The sequence below is a fragment of the Pecten maximus genome, chromosome 10 (genome assembly GCF_902652985.1).
Source record: "Pecten maximus chromosome 10, xPecMax1.1, whole genome shotgun sequence".
In the NCBI taxonomy this organism is placed as follows: domain Eukaryota; kingdom Metazoa; phylum Mollusca; class Bivalvia; order Pectinida; family Pectinidae; genus Pecten; species Pecten maximus.
The window spans coordinates 18,871,075-18,885,578 of record NC_047024.1 but is presented as its reverse complement, the minus strand read 5'-3'; the positions used below and the strand labels follow the sequence as shown (position 1 = coordinate 18,885,578).

The window sequence follows — 14,504 nt, the reverse complement described above, 5'->3', positions numbered from 1 at the left end:
TTGTTGTTGGCTGAGCAGTAGCCCCAGTAACCAGGGGACTAAACCAGTCTAAAGAAATCTCGGGACATGTGGAGCAGTTTTGTCGCCAAATGCTGTCAGTTAATATGTGTGCTGTCTACTATATGATTTCATGCCTGGCTTCTTTCCGTATTTATCATTTTGAAATTTTCTTCGGAATTATTTATTGAAGGAAAAATGGTGCATTTGTCAGAAACAGCAGCAATATGAACAAAATGTCGTTGAGATTAATTTGTTTATCACTAAGCAATGATATCCTATGTAACAATGCACATACTTTAATCAAAGGGCAGGTGAAGGGATGGTCTCCAAACGTTTGAAATGATAATGTGCATAGTTTTGTCAGAGTACAGGTTTGGTCAAGGTCGTTTGGGGACACAAAGGGAAGATTACTGTAAATAAACAGTGTTAATCCGTTGGCAAACAAGAAACATTCAATCCGCATGTACAGTTTTATACAATAACACAATCAGCAGCAGAAATGGAATGAGGGGATCAGTGTACTTAATATGTGTCTGTCCCGGTGTCTAGACACGAGATAATGACAAGGGCAGATAACTCTATGTAGCAAAAGAGACTGACATGACTTTTCTTTTCTTTTTGATGTTGTCACATTTCCTTTTTGAATTCTTCAAATTCAAGATACAGATAATTTTTCCACTAAGCAAAAAAAAAAAAAAAAAAAAATTCCAGTCAAGAAAAGCAAATTCAGCATTTTGTGGTATTCCAAACGAAGGACTTTAAACTGTGAACTATCTGAGAAGAGAATTCTAACATTTCAAAATTGTTGTGCAGAAAATGTGGGCCGATAGCCAAATTCGACAATAAATATATTTTTTCTTTACTGTAAAATGATCTAATATTGTAGACATTGTGATGACATTTTATTATACCAGTTTTCATTCAAAGCTCAGAAACCATGTTAATATTGACATATAGATGATTATTGTAAATGTTGAAAATGGATTTACTTTAAAACTCGCTGAACAGGTTTGGGTATTTGAATACCTATCAGTTGAATGGAGTTGACATGTTCTTAATGAAAAAATTGTCACGATTTCTTCTCTATAGTCACATTTGAACAAATATTTGATCGCGCAACTCAAATGCACATGCATGTGTGTGTTGAGTGTGTTTACACATGCTCCTGAACACCAGACTTTATATATAATTATAACGGCAGTTATTTGTGCTAATGTTTAATTCATTTTAATAAAACATTTTGATAATTTTGTTATACATCCATTTACAATTTCTCCTTTAGGAAAAAAAAAGAAAAAGAAAAATTAAAAAAAAAAATTAAAAAAATTGAGAGAAATATATTGCTTTAGAAGCTGTATGGGGCCCTGGACCTCCTGTGACCAGACTTGGACCTAAAAGATTTGCTTTTCTAATCTGAGCTGAACGTGAATGACCCTAAATTTTTGTTTTCAGTTCCAATCTTCTTCCCTGATATATAGAAACGTAAAAGAGTTCATAAATTCCAAATAGCCAATTTCAAGATTTTAATATCATCAAATAAATTTGCAGGATATGTTGAATATTCTTGTGTGTACTGGTGAAATGTGTCATAATTACATTTCCACTGTCCATAGTACAAGTTATAAGGGAAATTTCATTTATTTTAAATGATGTGGAGCTCTTCAGCAAAGAAAATGGATGTAGTAAAAAGGTAGTAGATACAGTGTTATCAGGCAGTTTAGTGTCTGTCCCACATAAGTCTCTGTTGACATAGGCAGTATTTTACATTGAAGTGTGTGATTAGAACAAGCTGTGGCGGTTCACACTTGGTTAACAAGTTATTGGGTGTAATTGTGAAATCCGATCCCGCCAATCACCAGGTTTGGATACACAAAATGCAAGCATGTGTGAGACGGAGTCAGGGGTTAGTAACAGCACTCCTTGGCATGCAAGGCAGATATTGTTTCTACAAACATGAAAAATATGAGATATTCCAGACCTAGTGTTTGGAAGGGCCTTCTTGAAGAGCTGTATCATATATCTGTAAAGTTCGGTCAACCATGGATCTTTATCAAGTTTTGCATATTTTAGTGTCCAGAGGGTGTCACTGTTGACTTAATTACAAGTAAAATCAGCTGGGGCTGGCGTTGGATGTAAAGGAATGGTTTTATTATCAGTGAAGGGGTAGCTGGTGGAACTATGTGGAGAAATAGCCTGTCTATAAGGAACACCTATGTACATAAAACAAGTTTAATTTACTTTGTAAGATATACATTGATAATAGTTACTATTTTAGGGTATGTATAGGTGATTATACATTATAAACATGTATGCTGTGTGATCATACTCTTCCAAACCTATTTTACAGAGTATGAATTTCCAAACCTGTTTTACAGAGTATGAATTTCCAAACCTGTTTTACAGAGTATGAATTTCCAAACCTATTTTACAGAGTATGAATTTCCAAACCTGTTTTACAGAGTATGAATTTCCAAACCTATTTTACAGAGTATGAATTTCCAAACCTATTTTACAGAGTATGTATTTCCAAACCTATTTTACAGAGTATGAATTTCCAAACCTGTTTAACAGAGTATGAATTTCCAAACCTGTTTTACAGAGTATGAATTTCCAAACCTGTTTTATAGATTAAAGAACTGTATGCTAAGTCAAGTGACCATACTTTCTAAACCCATTTTACATATAGAAACATATGTGTGACCATACTTTTTCAAACTTATTTTAGAGAGTATAAAAACATACACTGTGTGACCATACTTTTTCAAACTTATTTTAAAGAATATAGAAACATATGCTGTGTTACCATACTTTTCCAAACCCATTTTACAGAGTATAAAAACATTCACTGTGTGACCATACTTTTCCAAACCTAAACAATTTTGAATCTGCTAACCTATACAAAACTTATAAAGAAATCTGTGTGATCTACTTCTACTTTACAATCTGAAATACAAAATCCAATGTGTGATAATCTGGTATTTTACCAGAAATATTCTGGAAACCTGTAAAAAGCAGAAATTCGGCTGTTTTTCCTCTGTCTTCTGTATTTCAACCATTTCTTAACTTTAAAGGATTCAAAAGTAACCAGTACTTCACAAAAATACCCTCCTCCTGCCTATTACAGCAACGACTTTCAAGTAATGATAAAGAATTAGCAGGTGATCTCTTTTACAGAAATTAGCCGCATGCTTGAATTCAACTTAATCAGTAATCCTACTTAAACTTTTTTTATTACTGTTACTTTGTTGATAAATGTTACTTATATAGGGTCGAAAGTGTCAGATTTTATTTACTGTAACATTAAAAATTTTGTTTCCTTCTTGAAATTTTTATGATTAAAGTTATAGACATCTGACAAAATATATCATCATTTTGGTCGAGAAGTGAAGACGATCTGCTGAAAAATGTGAAGATTGATTTAAAGTCACGTACCTGGATGGTTTGCTGTCTTGCCTGTGTGTAATTTGTAACTATCCCACTGAGAATAGATTTTATGTACAAGCCAAGTTAACGAGGATTTTGAAAACAGAGTGTTGAACACCTGTAGTTGAATGTGTACCGACACCTGAGTCTATGATATTGTATCAGGACAACGCTACAGTGAAATCACATACCCTTGTAGCTTACACAACCAGTAAAGGTACGCCAGCAGGTCGGATCCATTCAACAATACCTGCTCAACCATGGACAAATATGTAATTCTTCATCGTCTATTGTTAAGCAACGTTATGATATCAAGCTGCATACATTTTTTTTATATAAAATATTTTCATTTCTTGTTGCATTTACTATCTTAAGCTTTTTTTTTCTATTTTTTTTTTTCTTATAAAACTTAGAATATGATTTCCGGTTTTCTGTGGTGTAATATAGAATTTTACGATAAGATCTCCGATGAAACTGTTGAACAATTACATACATCCACTAGCTATACAGCTTGTACAATTTATTGATGTGAAGTGAGAAAATGTTAAATGACATCTGACTATCTGGAAGCGATTTAATGTATGATAGGGTAGGCCTATGGATTCAGTACGGCGCTACCGCAGTGTCTCGTGAAATTACATACTAAATACTTGTGATGAGAAAAGTTGATATCACAAATAAATTTTCTAATTCATGAAATCTTATCAGCTCTCTTTCTAGTTTCGTCTTCAGTTAAAGCCAAAGAAAAAAAAACAGTGTTGATGAATTTATGAATGTTGGATCTTCAATTTGCTATAATGAAAATTTGCCGCTGCATAATTGTTTTGCTTTTTTTTTCACTTTTTTACTCCATTTTAAATGTTCACTGTCAGGTTGGATTCAGTAATTGGTTTTACGATGGAATAAAAATATAGTCCTGTCACAAAAATAAGTTCTTAATTAAGGTGATGTGTTAAATATAGGAAATCTGTTGTACGAGTTTAGGGTAAAGTTACGTGTATGCTGTCAACAAAATTTGTTGATAAATTTCTGCACAGTTTGAACAATTTTGAAGTTCCACTGAACAGTACAGCTATCTGTGACATAGAGAATGTAGTGATGTTATATTAATACATTTCAGACTTTTGATTAGCAAGATGGAAGATATAAATAATATCAATTAATTGATTTATATATATACAGTTATCTCCCTTAAGGCTAGATGTTTCTGCACATGATCCCATGCCAATTATAAAAGTGATTTATCTAGAGTTATGTCCCTTGAGGGTAGATGTCCCTGTACATGATCCCATGCCAATTAAACAAGTGATTTACGTATAGTTATCTCCCTTGAGGATAGAGTTATTGACCTTGAAGTTTATATGCTCACACTCAGTAAACATAAAGCTATGAAATATGTTATAACCCCTAACTGTTATTTACTCCCAAATGTTGTTAATAAACCTGTAAGTGATGTATAAGTACCTCCCTTAGATTTTATTCTTGTGTATTTTGTCATCTGATGGCATTTAAGCTACAGAAAACAGCAAAAGTTCAACAATGCAGGTTAATTTTTCTTAGAATTATAAATAGAAGTAAAAACTGAAAATGTCATATGATAATTAAGTGCTCTTCATTCCTCTTAGTATCTTTAAATAACTCACTAATGTTCACACTTTACAAGGCGAAGCAGGCGATAACTGTCCAGAAGATGCATATTAGTCACCAAAGTGTTGTGAATATACATTCTTGTGCATCTTTCAAGTGTCATCAAATACTTAAAAATTCTGAAACACATTTTTATATAAGTTTCACAGGTTTGGAACTCTCTAGGAGTGGAGATTCCATACAACTCCCAGGTAGCATACACCCTTAAGGTAGCAGCAGCTGGTGTTGTGGATTCAGGGAGGTAAAAGTAATAGTCAACACCTGGACAGTTTTTTAAAAGTAATTTCCTGTAGAGATGTCAGTTGATGGATATGGAGGTAGAAGCCTGGTAAAAATAGTAGAATTGTATACATTTAGGTTCTGTGGCATCATGTGTCAAGACTTGTAATTTCCGCTAGATTCGTCAAACGGTTAATTATCACTTCATCCTGATGTTTGGGTTTTGGAAGAAAGTTTAAAACCAGGTGTTCTGAAAGAAAACATAGGAGTTTGCATAGGGACAGATAGGAGGAGGGGTTAGATTTAGATGGGGGGGGGAGAGTATGGACAGGATAGTGGGAGGGGGTGGGGGAAGTAAGAAAAGTTTGGGGAAGACGGGAGTGGGATAGGATCTTAATATCCAGGTGTTATTTGTAGGCCTGATCAAGATCTGATAGGAAAGAAAAGGTTGTAAGTTAGAAAAAATATGTTTTTTTTTTTTTCATTAATTGTCAAGTAAAGGACATTGTAGGTTTCTTCCCTGTCTGTCCATCCTTCCGTACTTCAAAGTGCTGTACAAGTGGAAATTTACCCTAGTGCATCCTGTTGATAGCGAGAATTTCTCCAAAGCATATTATTTTGATATCAATTTGCCTTATCTCGAAATACAAATGTAGATGCAGGTGGATCGATTGCGAAAATTACCCTCATGCGTTACAATAGTTTACAGATCGAAATCGTGAAATTAACACCACGAAAATAACCACATCTACAGTATGTTGGTGAAAGTTAGTATGTAACCTCAGTACGAGTAGCTACAGATGATCAAAGTTTGAGTTTCAGGGGTTTATGGATCAAGGTCACTGTTACTATTTTTAGCGGAGGCCAGTAGGGGACATGACTTGCAAAACACATCCAGCATGCTTGCTAAACAAGTTTCACAAGGCCTAAGCTAACTGACCTTACCAAGTGTTTATATTCATGGTAACACCCAGTGCATTCACATCTGGGATAGCTAAACATGTTATGATTACCTTATGTAATTCAAAGAAGAAAAAGGGGCACTTGAGCTGTGAAAATATACACCCTTTGGTGGTTCGCCAGTCAGATAAAACAATTCAGCCCATTGAGCTTCAAAGCCGCTGTCGAAGGCCCCTGCGGTAAATTCAGTTAAACAGCTAAGTGGTAATTCTGGTTTTAAGAACAACCATCTGAAATTACATGAAATGTCGGCAGGAAAAATGACATGTAACATACGAAAAAAAAGCTGAGAAAATAATAAGTTTGAAGTTTTGTGAAGTGTCCGTAGGTTTTCCTGTGAGATTTGTTTTTTGATGACGGAGGAAAGGAATGAGAGAGCTTTGTTTAACATGTCACAGGTGAACAGACCGACACAAGCATGTAATTATGAAATTTCATCACATGACCGCTCTTTTGTAAGATACGATTCTTTGTAACAGAAGTTTACACATGAGGTGTAAAATGATAGGGTTTAAATTGAACGAAAGAAATTCATGCCCACAATGAAGTCGTTTAAACATTTACAAGGTTTTAATATTAATAATTTTACGGGCGTCAATAATATGGAAAATTGTAAGTTGATGGAAACAATGTATTCATTTGTTGATCAGATATTTGAATAAACTCACATGGAACACGGAAAGGTATATGGACATACGAGACATGCTTAACCATATTTTTTTAAATGTATTATTGTGATATCCTGTGGGAAAAATTCAGAGTATGTGAAAACAATTTAGAAAACAATAAATTGTTAACTTGTCAGAATTTCTTACAAAATAATTGTTCAATTTCAATACAAGAAGAATCTTAGATCTTCAAAAATGGTGTTAGTTCTAACGAAAGATGTTTTTGTAATTACTTGTTTTTGCATTGATAATAATTGATAAATCAATGATGACGGAAGGATATATTTTTTTTCTGGTAGAATTAATATGGAACATATCACGAGAAATGTTTGAAGTTTTCAATACAATTTTAACAAACATGGAAATACATATTTCACAATGAATGGCACATCGTATGAATCTCCATACAGAAGTATGCTGAGACCTATGTACAGAACTAGCGGGCAGCTTTAACAGTTACGTTACGTTACATAATTACTCCAATGTATGAAGAAGGAAATAGTAATTTACATATCTAGAAACTAATTTCGCAGATAAGAAATTCGATAAATTTGAACCCGTTTCTTTTTGTAGTGAATACCAGAGAGCAGTTGGGTGCATTTGGGAGGAAGTCATGCAAGCAGGCATGTTTGTAGATGAGAGAAAATGTGCTGGCAGTCGGGTTGCCATGTAGGGAGGTCAGGAGAGTTGTCTTAGAGCCGATAAAGAAATAACCAGAAACTCAGGCCTTCCCTTTCATTTCCTCTTTCATCATTTGCAAGTCGGTTGAATTTTTACTTTAGAAAATCTAACAGATGTCTTGATGTCCCAATTACGCTGCTATCTAAGTAGATGTAAAGATTCATAAATTGCCGAGTTCAACAGGTTTCAAGATTATTTTACAACACAAATGAGACTGAATCTTCAACATGTAGGTTTTCACTCATCAATTGAGTATTTCCTGCTTGTTGGAAAACTGGCACATGTGTAAAAAGCTAAAATACCTTCAAGAGGAATAGGGCACATCCGTGTGAAGACATTGTATGATTTATCTGTTTACGTTTAAAATAATTTAGTCCAAAATAACAAGCATTACTGTTACTCTTCCCAAGCCAGCCAGTCCATCAATTAAGTTATTTATGTCTTTGCTATTTTTATTTTTTGAGATTGGTTGTTTAAAATGAAACAAAATGTTCACTGTACACATTTGAGTATTGTATGATTTTGACAATGGTGATAAATCTAGAGAAGAATAAAGTTCATAGACTTGATGTAAAATTCACTTTTGAAATGGGATTTGACTCTGACATGTCTGTATTTGAGAGCACACAGACCGGTTTATGATGATGTACTAATATGCATACATTTTTGATTAACTACCCTTGTGGATTATTCCCCTTGGGTTGTCGTCACACTTGGTCAGAACCTAATGGGTAGCGGAAAAATAGTCCTAGTTGCCCTGTATAATTTACTGAGCTTATTCCTCAATGATTTCCACTTGAGCATTTAATGGCAAATGCCTCATTTAATTTGATTTAGACACCCAATAGGGGTTGGTCAGGTAAAAATTCAGGTGTTCATAAAGGTGTGTAAACATGTTTAAATGGTTGACAAGTCTCGATTCGTTTTATTTTCCATTTAACAGGGAAAATTCTGATAGTTTATTTTCACGTTTCTTTGATACAGATATTAAGCTATTTGCCGGTCGTAATTGGGTTTAATGTTTAAATATGAAGCACCTATGATTACCTAGTGTAATGTAAAGCACATGTGTTTTGATGCTGTTGTTCCATGTGTTAGAACCATTAACGTAACATAGTATTATGGGATGCAGTGACTGTCAGTATTATGGGATGCAGTGACTGTCAGTATTCTGGAATGTATTGACTGTCAGTATTATGGGATGTATTGACTGTCAGTATTATGGGATGTATTGACTGTCAGTATTATGGGATGTATTGACTGTCAGTATTATGGGATGTATTGACTGTTTGTGTTAGGAAATGTAATGACTGAATGTTATTGGTGAAACTAAATGGAATTACTATTTGTAATATATCAGTTGTAAATGACTTAGGCATTTTATACCCAATTTCAGCAGAGTAGATTTAGGGTGTTGGTGAGGGAGGTGGAGGGAATTTGTTTGTGGTGAGGGAGCACTAGGGATTAGAAATGTGTAATTTTCCTCGCCCCAGTGTAGATTTTGAACACATTTCTCTATAAATCACACAGGTTCTTTTTTATTCACACACGTTCGCTAAAAATCACACAAATTTTCACAATTCACATAGGTTCCCTAAAAATCACACAGCGTCGGTAAACATCACAGTGGCCCGGTAAAAATCACACAGGACCACGATGAATCATGGCACGACTGTGTACCATGGTGTAACCTGCGTGCATTCGGCACACCTTGGTAGATTATATAGGGTAGTAGTATCTGCCGAGGTGTGCCGAACGCCATGCATGCAGTGAGAGCCTGATCATGACAAACTGTTTATGGTGCGTTTCTTTTCACTTCCATATATCTCAGAATTAAGAAAATACAATTTACGTGATGGTAAGTATATTTGTAGATTAAAAATATATGCTTGTTTCAGATATTAAACATATCACCAAAATGTTTAATGGCGTTTGTTATTTATTGTTTTCTCCATTATCGATATAGCTATACAGACCTACTGTAAATGCCAGTCAGCTGTGTACAAAAGCTTAATATACAGATTAAACAGATAAACTGTTTATGGTGTTTCTTTTTTATTTTCATAGGTCTGAGAATTAAGAAATTCTACGTAATATTTACGTCATGGTGAGTATATTTGTAGATTGAAAATATATGCTTGTGTCAGAATTATTAAACATATCACCAAAATGTTTAATGGCGTTTGTTATTATTATTTTCACCATTATCGATATAGCTATACAGACCTACTGTAAATGCCAGTCAGCTGTGTACAAAAGCTAAATATACAGATAAATTGTCTATGGTGTTTCTTTTCACTTTCATAGGTCTGAGAATTAAGAGAAATTAATCTACGTACAATTTACGTGATGGTGAGTATATTTGTAGATTAAAAATATGTGCTTGTGTCAGAATTATTAAACATCTCACCAAAATGTTTAATGGCGTTTGTTATTATTACTTATCATTATTATTTTCCTATCGGAGATATAGAGATACGTATTGCAGTTCGGTGTCGGTAAGTAGATTTGTGACTTCAATGAAACGTGTTGATTATAAAGTTTCTCAAAATAAACATATTGACCATCTATTGAAACATACATACCATATGATTATTAAACGTTTCACGCAAAGATGTAACAGTGTTGTTTTTATTACCTTCGAAAAAACTACAAGCATGGCAGCGACGTATCGGTTTGTGGCAGCCACGTCACGGTTGAGCGCGTTCACCTTTGTGTTATGAAGCTTGTAATCACACACGTGTAGCGAGAATGTGACCTTGACGATCGGCAAGTAAACTTGTGAACTCCATGATTTGGCTGAATCAAAGCTCTGACAATTAAATGTGTACCAACCGATTTATGGTAGTTTTTGTTTTCATATCTTTTCACGTTGAGCCGGGGACATTGATGAGTTGATTAGTGGATTAAAATCATCCTGTAGAACAATATGAATCCCCCGTGACAGATACATACCACAGATTATTAAATGTTTCTCGCAAGGTTTGCTGGAGATAAGAGTTTGTGATCGGCATGTGTCGGGGCACATGTACACAGATCGAAAGCACCAAAACTGTAACGTACGAAGTGACACATGAATCTAAGCAGATCTAGTTTTGTAATATCTTTCTGAATTGTTGGCCTACATTATGGATTATCATATTCGATTTTGTGTGTGTGTGTGTGTGTGTGTGTGTGTGTGTGTGTGTGTATTAGTAGACTAATGTTTTGCACGACAACACGGACTATCTATCCGTGTCGTCTTTGATGACATTTCACCTTCAGTAGATGGCGCTGTGTCCGCAATACTCCAGAAAATTAAAAATATATATAATGGTCGTCTTAAGTTATATTTGGTGTTTAAGTACAACGCAAACTTTATTGATATTTTTGTGTGATCAACAATCTGGCTGTAATAATATATAACAGTGTCATAAGTGTACGTGATTAGCAATAACTATTGTTTTATAACACGATTTATTTATTTTGCAGGTTACATCCTGCCTGATTCAATGAGGTGTACGAATATGAGGATTATCTGCGACGAACATGTGATCCGATCTTTATTATTTCTTCATTTATTGTAATTTTCTGACACAGGAATGACAGTTAAAAAAAAGTAATGATATAGCAGAGACTTGTATATCATGGTATATACGTCTCTGGTTATAGAATGTTTTTTACAGTTATGTATATTTTACTTCAAATACTGAAACTGGTGGTGGATTTTGGCGAGATTGGCGGGGTCATCTTTAATGGTGTATGTTGTCAATATTTTTTTCAGTAGAGACAGGGCGATGGACCGGAACTCTTTGTGAAAATAGAATCTGTCCGCTATGTTTTACTGAGGTTGGATGCGAGTATTATGATTTCTTTTTATGTTCAAATATATATGTAAGTCAAATTCGTAAAAAGTATATGCCTAGTTAACATGTTACCCATCTTATCATAAAATAAAAGAATTATCATTATGCAATATTTAAGTATTAACAAATCTATCTATGTTCATCCAACTACTAGAAAGACATCTAAAAATATTGTGAATTTCAAACATGAATTTGTAAAAATATTGAAATGATATGTTTTTAAAAATACATGTTATTTTAAGTACTATTTTTACGTTAAAAAAGTTATTAATCAGTTCCAATATCTAGCAAGCTTACTTGACACTCAAAATCGCACACTGCTAATTGGGACGACCGGGCGACCGATCCTTTCAACTTTACCGAGACACCCCGCGGGGCCTGTCCTACCTAGTGTGAGGGGCACAGGTGTACAGATAACGCCTTGATTGACAATAATGAATGGACATTTGATGGCAATTAAACAATAAAAATGTTTACAAACCATTGTATATGACAACACGGACGATTTTCTTAGTTCGTTTTACAGCGTCGTACTGATCGCGATTTACAAATACAGGGTCTAAAAGTTGCTTTTACACATTGTAAAAAATGAAACAATGCTAAAAACCGTGACATCTACGGTAAACCTCCGATTAATTCGAACACGCGGTAGTTCGAACACACATTTTTTCTATAAAAACAGTAATTGTTTAGCTAGTAATAGTTCGTAATCTGACTGTTTATAACTGACACCATTTCGGATAGTTCGAACTTGTCCAGTGTGAAGAACGTAAAGTAAGATTTTTTTTCGGCCAACTCCATTGAATGCTCGTGACGACTCGGCTTCGCGATGACCGGCCCAGAAAAAAATGCCAAGATTTAAATTTCATCAGCAAGCATGCTTAGGTTATTAGATTGTACACGTGATCATTAGAATGCGTCTGTGATTTTAAATATGCCACATATTTAAGCGTTAATCAAGTTTTTTTACATTGCAAAATACAATACGCGCGAGACAGCTGATTGCAAATTTAGGCCCCGATCTTTGTATTCGCGCTGTATGGCAAAGTAGGAAATTGTCCGTGTATTTTCACATATACTTAGTGTTAACTTAGCATTATGGTTATTTGTTGTGACTGGACATCTCGTAATTATTGCCAATCAAAGTATTACCTGAAAACCAGCGACCTCACGCTAGGAAAGCAGGCCAGGCGAGGTGTCGCTTGCGGTAAAGTTGAAAGGATCGGTTGCCGGCCGTGCTGAGTGACGTGAAAAGCATTCATATCCAGTCAAAACAATCCACAGGTGTCCCAATTAGTGACGGATAACTTTGCAGGTATCAACTATGTTTAGTAGAAAATACGACTGGGCATATTTGTTATGTCACTGCTATATCGCTGTGATCGCCTATTTATTGTATTGTATATATGTGACATGTACTGATGAGCTGTAAAGCTTAAAGTCAATAAAATGAATTGAATTGAATATTTAAAAGCAGACATGTTGATGTTCTGTCCTAATTTTACCAACATATACCCTATCGCCTATTTTTACAGTAATGCTTTCTTTCGTAAACGCAACAGGTTATGTAGACTGCTTTATATGTATTAAACAGACCATTTATTACAATTATATAGCGATAGTTTCTAATTCAGATAAAAAATAAACTATGCAAAGATAATACTGTACAAATGTTTAACTTTCATTCCACAAATATAACGTGTACTGTACTGTTTTGGGGCCTACTGTAGCTACGCATTAACCGAGTGGCTTCACGCAATAACCATCAAAATTATCGTGAAATGAAGCACGTTTAACGATCAATTAACTTGAATTAAATAAAATATTATCATTTCACTTACTTGTAAATGTGCCATTGTTCAGGGCGCCGTTGTTACGTATCAGATTTACGATGGATGTGTTTGTGTCTAATGATTTTACTCTGCCGAGATTTTCGCCGATAATGACTCGAATAGTTCGAACTCACGCTTATTTTCTGAAGCATAATTTCGAATAATTCGAACAGGTCCGTCAATATTTATTTAATTTTGATCGAACTTACCGGAGGTTTACCGTACTCATTCTGCAAGACGTTCTGCAATCATAATACATATAACCCATTATCCTTAAAACGTGTCTGTTGGTCAAAGTCTTTGCATTTTTCTTTTTCTCGGTGACGATCCCTGCGAGCTTCCATGGGAGTTTGTCGGGGAAAATAGATTCAATATAAACAATTAATGTTCGAACTATCACTATCTAGAAAAGTGTTGTTTGTATTTACAAAGAAAAATGTAAAAAAAAAGTTCATTTGTAAAAGGAAGTTGCCGTAATTCACGTTCTGCAATAATTATGCCTTTTTTAAATGTGTAGATTATAGTTACAATATATGCATACATTTATGATTTTAACCAGGTGCAAAAATACCTGTACCCAGCTCTAAAAGCATGTGGAAGGAGTCGAGTATACTGATCCATGTAACTAAAATTTCAATGATTTCTTTAAATCTCGCTACAATGATATGCTACGAATATTGGCATAATGCTGAATTTTCTCATGAAAAACATAGTCCTGGGTATGATGAGGTTTTTGTTTCGTCCTGAAATATTCTTATGAACTCTCGAGGTAAGTGGAAATCTGGACAATTGGTTCATTCCCACTCAGCCAACATGTTGTTTTTGCTATATAAACATTACTTGAGTTTACCTGTGGAAAATGTAGGTATAGTCTGTTTCAGTATACGTATACATGGGACTCAAAGGTGACTAACAATAAAATTGATGAAAATGTTTAAGAATACCTTTAAAAATATACATTCATGTGTACGTATTAATAACAGAATACATATACTGATAATTTATTACTTATATTAATAATGATAGTACACAACACTTCAAAAATGAAATAACGGAAAAATCTTTCATAATTAAAAATGCACCATATACAGGTAACAATGATATACAGTGTACTTTCAATCATTGTTTCCCTTGTTCTTTTCTCCCTTTCAATTAGATATGATTACTATCTTATAATAAGCAACTAATTCTTACAAATGGAATTATTGTTTCAACAAAAATAAAGGTGC

The 14,504-nt window shown here is 34.3% G+C and overlaps 1 protein-coding gene across 2 annotated transcripts in view; it reads right to left on the bottom strand.

The window, feature by feature from the left end:
- LOC117335474 overlaps nt 1-14,504 on the bottom strand; it is a 116,535-nt gene that overhangs the window by 62,318 nt on the left and 39,713 nt on the right. Inside the window, exon 1 of one of the 2 annotated variants that reach the window (XM_033895490.1) lies at nt 3,433-3,501. The exons of the other annotated variant lie outside the window; for it this stretch is intronic. The gene's annotated coding sequence lies outside the window, so the exon portion shown is untranslated. Of the gene's footprint in view, nt 1-3,432; nt 3,502-14,504 lie in introns of those variants that run through there. 2 annotated transcript variants of the gene reach the window in all.